This window comes from Mirounga angustirostris, unplaced genomic scaffold (genome assembly GCF_029215605.1).
Source record: "Mirounga angustirostris isolate CCGP_5_RB_7025 unplaced genomic scaffold, mMirAng1.0.hap1 SCAF_2, whole genome shotgun sequence".
In the NCBI taxonomy this organism is placed as follows: domain Eukaryota; kingdom Metazoa; phylum Chordata; class Mammalia; order Carnivora; family Phocidae; genus Mirounga; species Mirounga angustirostris.
In genome coordinates this window covers 121,424,222-121,437,988 of record NW_026991710.1, presented here as the reverse complement: position 1 = coordinate 121,437,988, position 13,767 = coordinate 121,424,222, and the positions used below count along the sequence as shown (strand labels likewise).

The 13,767-nt window shown below is 38.5% G+C and overlaps 1 protein-coding gene and 1 pseudogene across 1 annotated transcript in view; both read left to right on the top strand.

Moving 5' to 3' along the window:
* ANAPC10 (anaphase promoting complex subunit 10) overlaps positions 1 to 13,767 on the top strand; it is a 224,621-nt gene that overhangs the window by 104,915 nt on the left and 105,939 nt on the right. The gene's annotated exons all lie outside the window — the stretch shown is intronic.
* On the top strand, positions 8,805 to 11,376 carry LOC129045974 (NADH dehydrogenase [ubiquinone] iron-sulfur protein 5-like; annotated as a pseudogene).

Here is a 13,767-nt window from a genome sequence, read left to right as displayed (position 1 = left end):
ATGTGTGTCATTTGGATAAGTTTTTGGAAGTTCCAGGAATCAGTGAAAAAAGAGACTTGAAGGAACGTAGAAATAACTAGTCTAATCCTACTCTAGCCTAAGAGTAGGCCACTTCCCAGAGGAGGGATTCAGTTGCTTCTGTGTATGACTTAGCTGAAGTGTTCTGTCCGTTTTAGACCAAGAGGTAAGTCACTCAGCTTGGTTCCAGAATCTGCTCTTTCAACTCACACCTTCCCCCCACATTGGACCCTTGTTATAAAACCAGATGTCTTGTATACTGCACCTCCTTTCCCTGACCTAGAAATTATTGACCGAATGTGTTGTTTTTCATGTCATTGTTTATAGAGAAAACCAGAATGAGTATCTGGTCTTTACACTGGATTTCTTCTCAGCTCCGTAAGCCAACATTTAAGAATATTTGAATCTTCTTTCTGCTGCTTGCACTGGAAATGCTGGGAATTACATGGTCAGTGATTATATGATTAGTAATTAGGTGTCCAACAGTGAAGCTGAGTATAGTTTTATTCTTATATATTTTCCCTTAGGTTGTACATAGGAGTGATTTTCAATTCCCACATCCTTTCCACAGCTAGTTTTTTGTTTTGTTTTGTTTTTAAACTCCTTAACTGCAATAAAAATAGTTCATTTACAGGGTCGGTCCCTTCTTTTGTGAGCTGGTTTATAACACGGGGATGCTGCCATGGGTTTTATACCTACATAGATAGGTTTAAAAAGAAGATGCACTCGTGTGGGACATTATTTCATTGAAGACAGTTTTCTTCTAAGTCATAACTTTTATCTTCTTTTCTTTTTATGACTGCTTCTTTAAATAGCAGCCATTCCTGGTTTCATTCTTTAAATACTCCCCTAAAGGAGTAAAACTAAAATAGGTGCCTTCAGCTTTTCTTGTGCCATAGAGATTTTATTTTAGAAAAAAAAGGAAAAATCAAATTTCCTCGAGGCAAAAATTGGAAAATTGAGATAGAATTATGGAATGTTAGCTCTCAAAATTACTTCGTTAAATGTCTTTATTTAACAAACAGATAAGCCAAAGCCGTATGGGCTCACCGGTTTTCTTGCAGGTTACACAGATGGGTGGTGGGGAAGTCTGTGGGGATTTCTCTCAACTCAGAGTGATTCTGTTTAACCCTGAGTATTTGGTGGGCTCTGGCTTGGAAAGCAGCAAAAGAAGGGAAGCTAAGTAAAAACAACCCATGACAGGTTTATGGCCAGCTTGTTAAGTGAGATCCTTGGCTTGACACTGTATTGCTTTCTTTGCTGGGTGTGGATGGACAGGTATTGATGAAATGTCTTAGATTCTAATTCAAAATGCCTGGTGACAAATTATAGCTCTGACAAGTCGAGGTTATCAGCAAACCACAGGGTGAGTGGACTGTAGCCTGCAACAGCCATTATACCGTCTCTAGCAAGCTTCTGTGCTTTAACAGGGATGTACTTGATCTCTTCACCCCCCAAGAGTAGATTAAGTGCTTCAGTAAATATGCCATTAAGATACTTCATTGTACTAAGTCATTAGTACACACCTCAACTGCACTGGAAGCAGAGGGCTTTCAGCCACCCAAGAAGCATTATAAATGGCCTAGAGGAATGCCTAGTGCTGTGTTTGCTTGGATATTGCATTATTAAATACAGTTTTTCTCTTGGTTTGAATAAAATCAGAGTGGAGGAAATAGCAAATTCCTTTCTAGTCTACTCTAAATGAGTCCCTCTGCCACCATGTCCACTTTTTTGTGGTTCTGCCTACATTAATTCCTAGACTTTGTGCCCAAGTCAGACTGTAGCTTTCAGAGTACCCTTTCACCAACAGCTAAACCCCCTTGGGATTTCATTTCCATTTGAAGAAGCTAAATTGGAAGTGTTTTAGAAATGTTTACCATGGATATACTATTTATGTCGGTTGTCTGCTGTTTTCTTTCTTACCTTTCTGGGCATAATTCTCATGATAATAGAAACAACATGGTGATTGGATTTTGCCACCGCATGAAACCCAAGATATCATTTAACTCAATCCTTCATTTTAGAGGTGAAGAAATTATAGGCCAAAGATGTGAAGGGGCAGTCATTTGTGATGCCTTTGCTATCTTATTCAGTATCTGTAGCTTATTTTTTTCCTAAAAATTTAAACCTATTTATCCTCTTAAATCCTTAGTTACGATTTGGTTTTCATCACCTTCTAGTGGTTGGTATGATTTGTGTGAGAAAACTTAGGTACAAAGAGATGCCTTAGCTAAAGTGAGAGATTGAGGTAAACTAGAGAAAAACCTGGTGTTGAATTTTGGGGTGCTAATCCAGAGAAGAAGCCTTTTTTAAAAAAGCTTGTACTCATTTCTTTTGATATTGGAAAAAAAGAAATTAATCTGCATTTTTCACATTGATTTTTTTGCATAGATTTTTAAAAAATTTTATCTTAGTTTTTTTGCTTAAGTGTAATTGACACACAATGTTACACTAGTTTCAGTTGTACAACATAGTGATTCATCAAGCTTATGCATTATGCTGTGCTCACCACCAGCGTAGCTACCATCTATCACCATACAAGGCTATTACAGTATCATTGACTATGTTCCTTATGCCGTACCTTCTATTCCCATAACTTGTTCATTCCATAACTGGAAGCCTGTATTTCCCACTCCCCTTCAACCATTTTGCCCAACCCCCCACTCCTCTTCCCTCTGGCAACCATCAGTTTGTTCTCTGTGTTTACAGGTCTGATTCTGCTTTTTGTTTATTAATTTTTTAAAAATTCTACTTATGAGTGAAATTATATGGTATTTGCCTTTCTTCAGTCCGACTTATTTCACTTAGCATAATACTCTCTAGGTTTGTCTGTGTTGTTGCAAATGGCAAGATCTCACCCTTTTTTATGGCATAATATTTTATATATTTATGTAAATATAAATATGTATATATAAAATATAAATATATATAGATAAAATACAAATATATATATATATATATAAAACACCTCCCTTATCCATTCATCTATCAATGGGTTTTTAGATTGCTTCCATATTTTGGCTGTTGTAAATAATGCTACAATAAATATAAGGGTGTGTATATCCTTTCAAATTAAGGTTTTCATTTTCTTTGGGTAAATAGGTAATAGTGGAATAATTGGACAATATGGTATTTCTATTTTTAATTTTTTGAGGAAACTCCATACTGTTTTCCACAGTGGCTGCACCAGTTTGCATTCCCACCAACAGCATATGAGGATCCCTTTTCTCTACATCTTCATCAACACTTGTTATTCCTTGTCTTTTTTATTTTAGCTATCCTGACAGATTTAAAGTGATAGCTCCTTGTGGTTTTGATTTGCATTTTCCTAATGATCAGTGATGTTGAGCATCTTTTCATGTGTGTTGGTCATCTGTATGTCTTCTTTGGAAAAATGCAAAAGCTTTTTATTTTGATGTAGTTCCAATAGTTTATATTTGCTTTTGTTTCCCTTGCCTGAACAGACATATCTAGAAAAATGTTACTACAGCCAATGTCAGAGAAATTACTGCCTGTTTTCTCTTCTAGGTTTTTTATGGTTTCAGGTTGCACATTTAGGTCTTAAATTCATGTTGAGTTTATTTTTGTGTATGGTGTTGGAAAATGGTCCAGTTTCATTCTTTTACATGTAGCTGCCCAGTTTTCCCAGCACCATTTATTGAAGAGACTGTCTTTTCCCCATTGTATATTATTGCCTCCTTTGTCATAGATTAATTGACCATAAAGCATGGGTTTATTTCTGTGCTCTCTGTTCTGTTCTGTTGATCTATGTGTCTGTTTTTGTGCCAGTGCCGTACTGTCTTAATTACTACAGCTTTGTAGTATATCTTGAGATCAGACCTTGTGATACCTCTAGCTTTGTTTTTCTTTCTGAGGATTGCTCTGGCTATTCCAAGTCTTTTGTGGTTCCATACAAATTTTAGTATTATTTCTTCTGGTTTTTGAAAAATGCTGTTGGTATTTTTATAGGGATTCCATTGTATCTGTAGATTGCTTTGGGCAATATGGACATTTTAACAATATCAATTCTTCCAATCCAATTCCAGCATGGAATAACTTTCCATTTATTTTTATCATCTTCAATTACTTTCATCAGTATTTTACAGTTTTCAGAGTATGGGTCTTTCACCTCTTTGGTTAAGTTTATCCCTAGGTATTTTATTATTTTTGGCACAATTGTAAATGGGATTATTCTAATTTCTCTTTTTGCTACTTCATTACTAGTGTATAGAGATACTATTGATTTCTGATTATTAATTTTGTATCCTGCAACTGTACTGAATTTATCTCTTCTAGTAGTTTTTTGGAGGAGTCTTTAGGGTTTTCTTTTTTTTTTTTAATTTTTTTTTTTTATTAGAGGGAGAGAGAGTACAAGCTGGGGAAGTGGAAGGTAGAGGGAGAGGGAGAAGCAGTCTCCCTGCTGAGCAGGGATCCCGACGTGGGGCTCGATCCCAGGACCCTGGAATCATGACCTGAGCCGAAGGCAGCCGCTTAACCAACTGAGCCACCCAGGCGCCCTGGAGTCTTTAGGGTTTTCTATGTATAGTATCATGTCATCTGCAGATAGTGATAGTTTAACTTTTTCTTCACCAGTATGGATGCCTCTAATTTCTTTTTGTTGTTTGATTGCTGTGGCTAGGACTTCCAGTACTGTGTTGAATAAAAGTGGTGAGAATGGACATTCTTGTCTTGTTCCAGATTTTAGAAAAAAAAACCCTTAGTTTTTCTTCAATGAATGAGATATTAGCTGTAGGTTTTTCATACATGGCCTTTATTATTTTGAGGTATGTTCCCTCCAAGCCCACTTTTTATCATGAATGGGTGAGTTGAGAGTTTTTATCATGAATGCATGTTGAATTTTGTCAAATGCTTTTTCTAGATCTCTAGAGATGATCATGTGATTTTTATCCTTCATTTTGTTGATGTGGTATATCATGTTGCTTGATTTGGAAATGTTGAACTACCCTTATATCCCTGGGATAAATCTCACTTGATTGTGGTAAATGATTCTTTTAATATATTTTTGAATGCACTTTGCTCATATTTTGTTGAGGATTTTTGCATTTGTGTTCATCAAGGATGTTGGGCTGTAGTTCTCTTTTTTGTGTGTGGTTTCCTTATCCGGTTTTGGTATCAGGGTAATGCTGGGGTTGTAGAATGCATTTGGAAGCTTTCCTTCCTCCTCTATTTTTTTTTTAATAGTTTGAGCAGAATAGGTATTAGCTCTGTAAACATTTGGTAGGGGTGCCTGGGTGGCACAGTTGGTTAAGCGTCTGCCTTCAGCTCAGGTAATGAACGCAGGGTCCTGGGATTGAGTCCTGCATTAGGCCCCCCTGCTCTGCGGGGGGCCTGCTTCTTCCTCTCTCCTGCTCATGTTCTCCCTCTCTCTCTCTCTGTCAAATAAATAAATAAAATCTTAAAAAAAAAACCCAAACATTTGGTAGAATTCACCTGTGAAGCCATCAGTCTTGGACTTTTATTTTTTGGTAATTGTTGATTTCTGGTTCAATTTTGTTACCAATAATTGGTCTGTTCAGATTTCACATCGATCTTTAATATTTCATCAGGTTCAAGAAATACTCTGAGAAGTCAAATACATCCTGCTAATTTTATAAAACAACTTTTCAAATGGCTTACCTGGAATGACTCATTGACTTACTAAGTTCAGATAATTTTATGACCTGTTTGTCTTTTGGGGGAAAAGGGTGGTTATGATTGATTTCAGTGAAAGACTTCAGGTTGAATTGATAGAACCAATGATGAATATGAATGTAGAAAAAGTGTTGTTTATGGAAGGCTTCTTTGAAAGGAACCATAGTGGAACTAATCTCCAATAGTGTAAGAGTTTGTCTCCCTCAGCTCTAGAGTCATACACAAATCTCTTTGTGATCCTTGAACAACATGGAGGTGAGGGGTGCTGACCTCCCACATAATTGAAAATCTATGTATAACTTTTGACTCCTCAAAACTTACTGTTGACCAGAAGCTTTACCAATAACATAAAAGTTGATTAATACACATTTTATATGTTACATGTATTATATACTAGCTTACAATAAGGTAAGCTAGAGGGAAGAAAATGTTATTAAGAAAATCATAAGAGAAAATACATTTATAGAACTGTACTGTATTTATTTAAAAAAAAGTCTGTGTAAGTAGCTCTGTGCAGTTCAAACCCGTGTTGCTCAGGGGTCACTTGTATTCTATAGATTTGAGTCATTTGCTAAGTTGGGATCTAATAACTCTTTTATTATCACTTAAAGCTTTAAAAAAAGAAATGAAACAAAGGCCATTGTTCTTAAGCAAATCCTTTTTTCTGAATTAGCTCTAAGGAAATAGTATATCTTACATGAAGAACGAACAGGTTTTAGGAGTAATGTACTTACTGACCAGTATTACTCTCCTTATTCAGAAAAAAAACATAGTTAAGAATAATAAAGTGATGGGATTGTGGATGATTTTTTTTTTTACAATAAACATGTTACTTTTATTTTATTTAAAAATATCAGAATTAAAATAATATGACTTTTTATAGTGATTTTGTTTTCTGATCAGATCACATATTAGTGCTCGCATAAGACCATGTATCATCATACCATCACTGAATTTCATTTCTATTTAAGTTAATAGTTTCAGAAATCCTTGACACCAGGAATACAGCAATGACTGACAGCCATCTTCTAACCTTGTGAAAATGTTGTAATACTCATTTGTACTGTCTTCTCCACAGAGACCATGTCTTACTTATCTTTGTTGTCTCCAGTTCATAGAACAACAATGCACTCAATGACTATCTTTTGGATGAATCTATTTATTAAATTCAATAATCCTGGTGTACATTCTGAGTTCCTTATGGGTAGGGCAAAATTCCAATTCTAAATGTATATAAAACAGAGTAATGTCCTAATTTGGCATTATTGCTCCATCATATATAACTTGATACAGCTGTTAAATAAATGGGAGGACGCTGCAAGGCATAGTAACTGGTAGAGAATGCGCCCTTCTCAATGCTGATGACATGGTTTTATTAATATGAACCACGATTTTCCTTTAGAAGCTGCTGAACCTATTGCCTACTCACTGTCAGAACAGTTTAGCATCAACTGTGCTACAACGAAAACCATTGTATTTGACAGACATTCTCTAGTATTTAAATGAACAATACTAAGTAACCCCATACAACAGGTCATCTCATTCAGCTATTGGAATGTATATTTTGCAGCTAACTTACTCTGGTGGGTCCATTGGGGATACAATTCTACTTAAAAACAAAACAAAACAAAACAAATCCCCCCCCCCCAAAAAAAAACAACAACCCAGACATTCACCAGAGGCCAGGCTGAACTGCTTTTATGGTCAAAGCAGCTCATTGGTAGTGTATAGAGTGCCTGGCTCTCTAGGAACCACCCTCCTCCCTGCTTAGAGAAGGGGATCCTAATCCCTCCTGCCAGCCTCCTTGCTCAAGATTACATGAGTCTTTAGATTCTGAGTAAAGCTGCCAACTGCCTTGACTGGAAAACAGATAAGAGAAACATTCCTGAGAAGGAGTGGTGCAGGCCAGGAGGGAGTTGAGCGGAGCTCCTGGAGGGAGCTGAGGGAATGAAGTCCAAAGAACAGATATACCCACAAAACAAGTTAGGATAGTGAACAAAGGCTCCCCTGTGCCTGGGTTGAAGTAGGATAACAAGGGGAGACTCCCATGGTGGTGCAGGAGGAGGATGACCAAGGGGTGAGGTCACTGCTTGCCAGGGGATGGTGGCAGAGGGAAGAAGTGTTCAGCTTGCAAATCTGTTCCTGCCTTTGCCTCTAGAGTCTTCCTTGCAGGGCTGTACCTTTGTTTCTGCCAATTGGGCAGCTGACATAAAGGAGCACAGACACCAGTGAGAACAGTTCTAAAGCTGTGGAAATACCGTGGGCCCATCAGGGAGATGCTACTCCTGAAGCCGTTGTTGCAAGTATGAACAAAGCCTGGTAATAGAGAACACCAGCCTTCAAACCTTCTCCAGCCCAGACTGTCTTCCGTAGTTCATGGCACAGCACCCTAGGGTGTCAACTGAATACACACCTGAGTATTTGAGCAGAGTCAGTATTACGTTTTGAGAAAATAATTTGGCCCTGTTTATTAGGAAAACCCTGTGTCCTGTTTCTGCTCAGAGGTAGAGAGTGTCAGGTTCCTCAGAATTTTAAAAACATAAGGTTTGTTCTGCTACATGTGTGGCATTATTTTAATAAACACTATGAAATATTGGCATCTCAGATACCAGTTGAGAATCCAATTATGAAATGACAGCAATTTGCTTGCCAAAGCACGGCCGAGACATCTATTAGGTTAAAGAAAGCTGTTAGGGCTGAAGGTCAAGTCAACGCTGTAGAAAAACTTTTGTGTTTTGATGGAAAACTAACCTTATCCACAGCATACCCTTCCAGATGATCAGATTCTAGCCCAGTGCATTGTCTTTGCGCTATTCTACCACTCTGTAAGTCGTAGGGAACTAAAAGATCCATATATTATGTCTGATCCAGCAGTAATTTTAATTTACTTCCTTTACCACATGGAAAAACTAGTTTTGCCCTATTTGCAACGTTCCTTTAATCCTTATGAGTTTGTGCTGTTTTGACTTTTCCTTTGAACTGGTTTATAACATCTCCCTGGTTCCCTCATATCATATGATTAAAAAAAATTCTTTAACCCATGTTCACTTTAATAGCTGTATGGGAACCATGACTTTACCTTTTTCTGAAACTTATTTTTTAACAACTCTCTTTTCTGCTAGGCTATCAAAGTACTTTTTCTCTACTAGAGGTAAGAAGAAAAACTAGTATTTACATATTTTACCAAATGTTCTTCAAGTGACCCAAGGAATCTTTGAGGTCAGTTCATCAGGAAGAAAATTACTACAGCCTCGCTCAAGCTCCCGCACTAGCCTGACATGTTCGTCATTTGCCTTGATGTTCTGGTGCTTTTTTGGGTGCCTCTGTTCTTATCATGCAAATTCACGTGAGCAGTTCTCTCTCTGGGGAGGTAGCTTCAGGGCTTCTGGGCCTCAGGTGAAGTTTGCCAGTTCCCACCTCTTTTGGCGCATTGTGGGGCATTGTGAACTGCCCTAAGTTCCTTTTGAAGAAGGTAGACTGTATTTTTTTTTCCAAGTGCTATATGGATTTTATTTTTTTTATTATGTTATGTTAATCACCATACATTACATCATTAATTTTTGATGTAGTGTTCCATGATTCATTGTTTGCCTATAATACCCAGTGCTCCATTCAGTACGTGCCCTCTTTAATACCCATCACTAGCCTAACCCATCCTCCCATCCCCCTCCCCTCTAGAACCCTCAGTTTGGAAGAAGGTAGACTATATTAATTCATCAAATAGCCCTGCCCCTCCATTTTCCTACTATCACATAGCCAAAAGATCTTAAGGTTGCTCTGATGAAGTTCAACATGACTGATTTCATCTAAAAATGACTTTTCAGGATGTAAGGAACTGTTAAGAACCATAAAGAGGGGCGCCTGGGTGGCTCAGATGGTTAAGCGTCTGCCTTCGGCTCAGGTCATGATCCTAGGGTCCTGGGATCGAGTCCTGCATCAGGCTCCCTGCTCCTTGGGAGCCTGCTTCTCTCTGTCTCTGTCTCTGTCTCTCATGAATAAATAAATAAAATCTTAAAAAAAAAAAAAAACATAAAGAAAACTTATTTCACAAAGTTTGCTCATGTGTGGAGTATTTTGGGTGTTGTTTTGTGACTTAGTTATTCATGTTTGCATTTCACTCAGTGTTTACTGAAGCCTACTGTGAGCTAATAACCGTGTAAGAAACTCAGCTACAAGGATCAAGTAAAACAAAACCTCTGTCTTCAAGGAAGTCATAGGGAAACAACTCACATGTAGAACTAACTATAAAATAGTGTGAGAGACCATCCAGTAGCAGTAGCCAGTGAGGAGACCCTTGTGGGCCACCATGCCTTTCTTTGATGTGCAGAAAAGGCTGGGCCTTAACTTAGATCATTGGATGAGGGTCGAAAGTGCTGAGCAGCCTAACCAGATTCCAGGTCAATGCCATGCTTTTGAAAAAAAAAAAAAAAAAAAAATGGATAGAATGTGCACCTGGAATCGGTGGTATCCATGCAGAGAAAGCGCAAGATTGAATTTGATGATCTCCTACAATGTCTCCTTTGGCAGAAAATGATGAAATGCCTGAGTGACACCAGGAGACAGCAGGATAAGCTAAATACACACCTCCACCTCACCACTTGGGCAAGGAGGATCCTAGGCTCTATGCAGAGCTGTGGCTGGAAGCTGATTTTCATGTTCTCTCTTCAGCTGTAAAGTTGACTTACTGAAAACTTCTTTGTGCAAATGTCTAAAAATAAAGGATTGCTCTATCTTATTAAAAAAAAAAGTCATGTGAGATCATGGCTATACTTAGCAGTAAGAACACTATAGGAGAAACAGAATGGGTCCAAAAAGTGAATATAATTGCTTGGTAAAAAAATTTATCTAGAATTTTCATTGAACAGACTTGAGAGTTGTCCAATCAGTTTACAGATGAGGAGACCAAGTCTCAAAGATGTTATATGATCACCAATCATCCAATAATGCAAGCATGGAGATATATATTAAAGTGTGTGCTCCTACCATGATTGAATAGCGAATACATTTTACCTCTTAAGCTATAGCTGCTATTTTTGTCAGTACAGTGAATTAGCCTGCAAGACGTGTTGCTGTATTTCTAGTCACTCTACTTGTGATTGTAAAGAAGTCATTTGTAAAAGCTTTTGGCAGGCTAATGTGTTAGGCCTGGGGGAGAATTTCTCAGGTTTTGCTGGATATCCCATTATCTGAGCTGTTATCTGAGCTGCAATTCTGGGAGGTCTCCCAGGGCTAAAGCAGATAATCTAGCAACTGGGGAAGCTGGGATGGTAGTGGTGGTGGTACCCCTAGCAGGGTTTGTCTCCTGGGCTGGCAAGAATTAAGTGGAGCAAGGGCTACAGCTTTTTTGGCTGGGGTTCAGGGCTGGGCTCCTATCCCAACAGGGAGCTAGGGTGAAAACCAGAAGCTGGGCAGGAGGCCAGTCAGATGAAATGGTAGCTCAGTTCCCCGGGGGTCTCAATTTACCTCCAGGAACACTGGACAAACTAATTCCAGATTCTGCTCAGTCATGAGAAGGAAGCTTCAAACATATTGACGGACCGAGCTATTCCCCGCTCAGGACTCAGGTGGGGAGCAGTTGGGTAGGGTTGGGACAGTCAGGGATTGACAAGGATGGGCACTAACTTTTATAGATTTGGGGTTTCTTATAAAAATACACCTATTGATAGTAGAAAACACAGATAAAGAGGAAGAGTTAGAATTAACCATGAATTCAAAGACAATTTAAAATCAGACAATATTATATATATTGTTAATTAAACTGATTTTCCACTCAATATTTTGTGTACATTTTTGAAATCAGTAAGTGTGTATTTTTATTAGAAATAATTCTTTTCTTATTACACACATATAATGGATAATTGCGTAAGTTAGTATTATCCCTGTTTGTGTAATTAATCTTAATTTTAATCACAGATTGAATTTAGCAGTTGAGAAGGACATGATAATCATCCTGTCACTCTCATTTTACAGATGCAGATACTGAGGTCCAGTTTGATTCAGTGATTTGCAAGTTTAAACACAGTAGGTTTAAACAGAGCCAAATCTAAAATCACTCCGGCGTACTTTATGCTGCACAGTGATATCCTGAATTATTCATTTCACGGGCATATGGCTTGTCTGCTTTGCCAGACTATGCGTTCCTTGAGGACAGAGCTAGTATCATGTGGTGCCTTGCTACTTCAAGTGTGTCTTCAGATCAGCAGTAATGGCATCATCTGGAAGCTAGTTAGAAATGCAGAATCGCAGACTCCACCCCAGGCCCAATGAATCAGAATCTACATTTAGCAAGCTGCCTAGGTGATTCATATCCACACTAAAGTTTGAGTAGCACCGAGGGAGTGGTCATTAAATATTTGTGGTTGTTACAGTGTTTGGTCCCCATCCTCCCCCACCACTGGGCAAATTCATATGTTGAAACCTAATCTTTGGTGTTACAGTGTTCAGAGGAGGGTCTTTGAGAGATATTAGGTCATGAGGGCTGAACCCTTTGTCTGTTCACAAGGAAATGGGTTCTCACCAGGCACCAAATCTGCCAGGGTCTTGATCCTAGACTTCCCAGTCTCCAGATGTGAGAGGAATACATCTCTGTTGTTTATAAGCTACTCAGTCTCTGGTATTTTGTTATAGCAGCCTGAATGGAGTAAGACAGGGGCATTAATTGTTTTGTTCAAAGCAATGGAAACTGATCTCAAGTACCTGAAAGGAAAAATGGGAGTCATGGCATTTGTTGGAAAGATACTGGTGTGTTATGGAGAATTAAAAACCAAACCTTAGGGATGAAGCTTCAGAGACCTTAGGGATAGGACTTGGTTGACTATGGGGCTGTACCATTAATGTGACTCCCAGGAGCATTGTCTTTCCATTTCAAGTTTTAAATGCCAGGGAGGGAGAGAGAGAGAGAGAGGATACCTTCCCTTGCACCAGGTTTATATTCTCTTCATCAGTGCCCAAGGTGCAGGGTCATGAAGCAGCATGGCCATTGGCATCCACCCCTGTGGCCATAAGCATTCCCAGAGATGGAGGATCATTGAGAGGCAGGTACCATCACAAAAGTTGCTTGCTGTAATTTTAAAACTGAAGTGATCACATTTTCTGCTGATAATTGGGCATAAAAGTCTCAGAAGAGCCCATTTTTAGTCTCTTCCCCTCTGTAGCCCTTGTTTCTCTGATTTTCTTTGTTGCAATTTTTCCATCGAAGAGATCATATATTCTAATGATTTCAGCAATTAACATTTTGCTGGTGACACCCAAATGTACTTCCAGCTTGAATCTCTTTTCTGGGTTCGAGCCTCATATCTCCAAATGTTCTCTCACTGCTTAAAGTTCAACATGGCCAAAATTGGGTTCATCATATGTCCCTCCCAATTTCTTTATTTCTATCAAGATGCTACTGTTTTCCATGATAACCAGCATCTGTGGCTCCTTCCTTGTTTTTCAAATTTCAAATCCTGAACTTTAAAATGTGAACGACCCCCCTTCTATACTGACTGCTAACCAGAGTTCAAATCCTCCTCCACTCTCATTTAGATCATAGTCTGTTACCTGGCCATGCCCCTCCTCCTTTCTAATCATTCTGTCTTACCATTGCCGTGTAGATTGTTCTTAGATTCCACTTGTATCATACTATGCCCACCTCAAAACATACTGAATGCTATTTTAGGATATTTTATATAGAGGTCTGAGGTTGTCACCACAAGATAACATTGGTAACTCAGAGATACCCGCTGTCAGTGATCTACTTAAAAATTATTTGAAAAAAACTTTTCTAGAAATATTCTATGAGATAGATAGCCAACTCTATTAGACATGAATAGCATAGTGTTGACAGAAAGGATAGTATGTTAGCATAACCATTAACCTATTAGAGGAAAAACTATTTCTTCTACTCACACCAGCATTTCTGACACCCAGCCTGTAGGTTTTGTACACCAAGAAATCCTCCAACTCTCTGGACACCAACTGGATGTCCTGTAATTCAATTATGATATTAACTACCTGGAGTTAGTGTAAACCCCCTACGTTAAGGGCTCTGGTCCACAAGACTGCGCCCCACTTAAGATGCCAATTGCAAGTCTAGGTGGTTATCTGTGCTTCTGA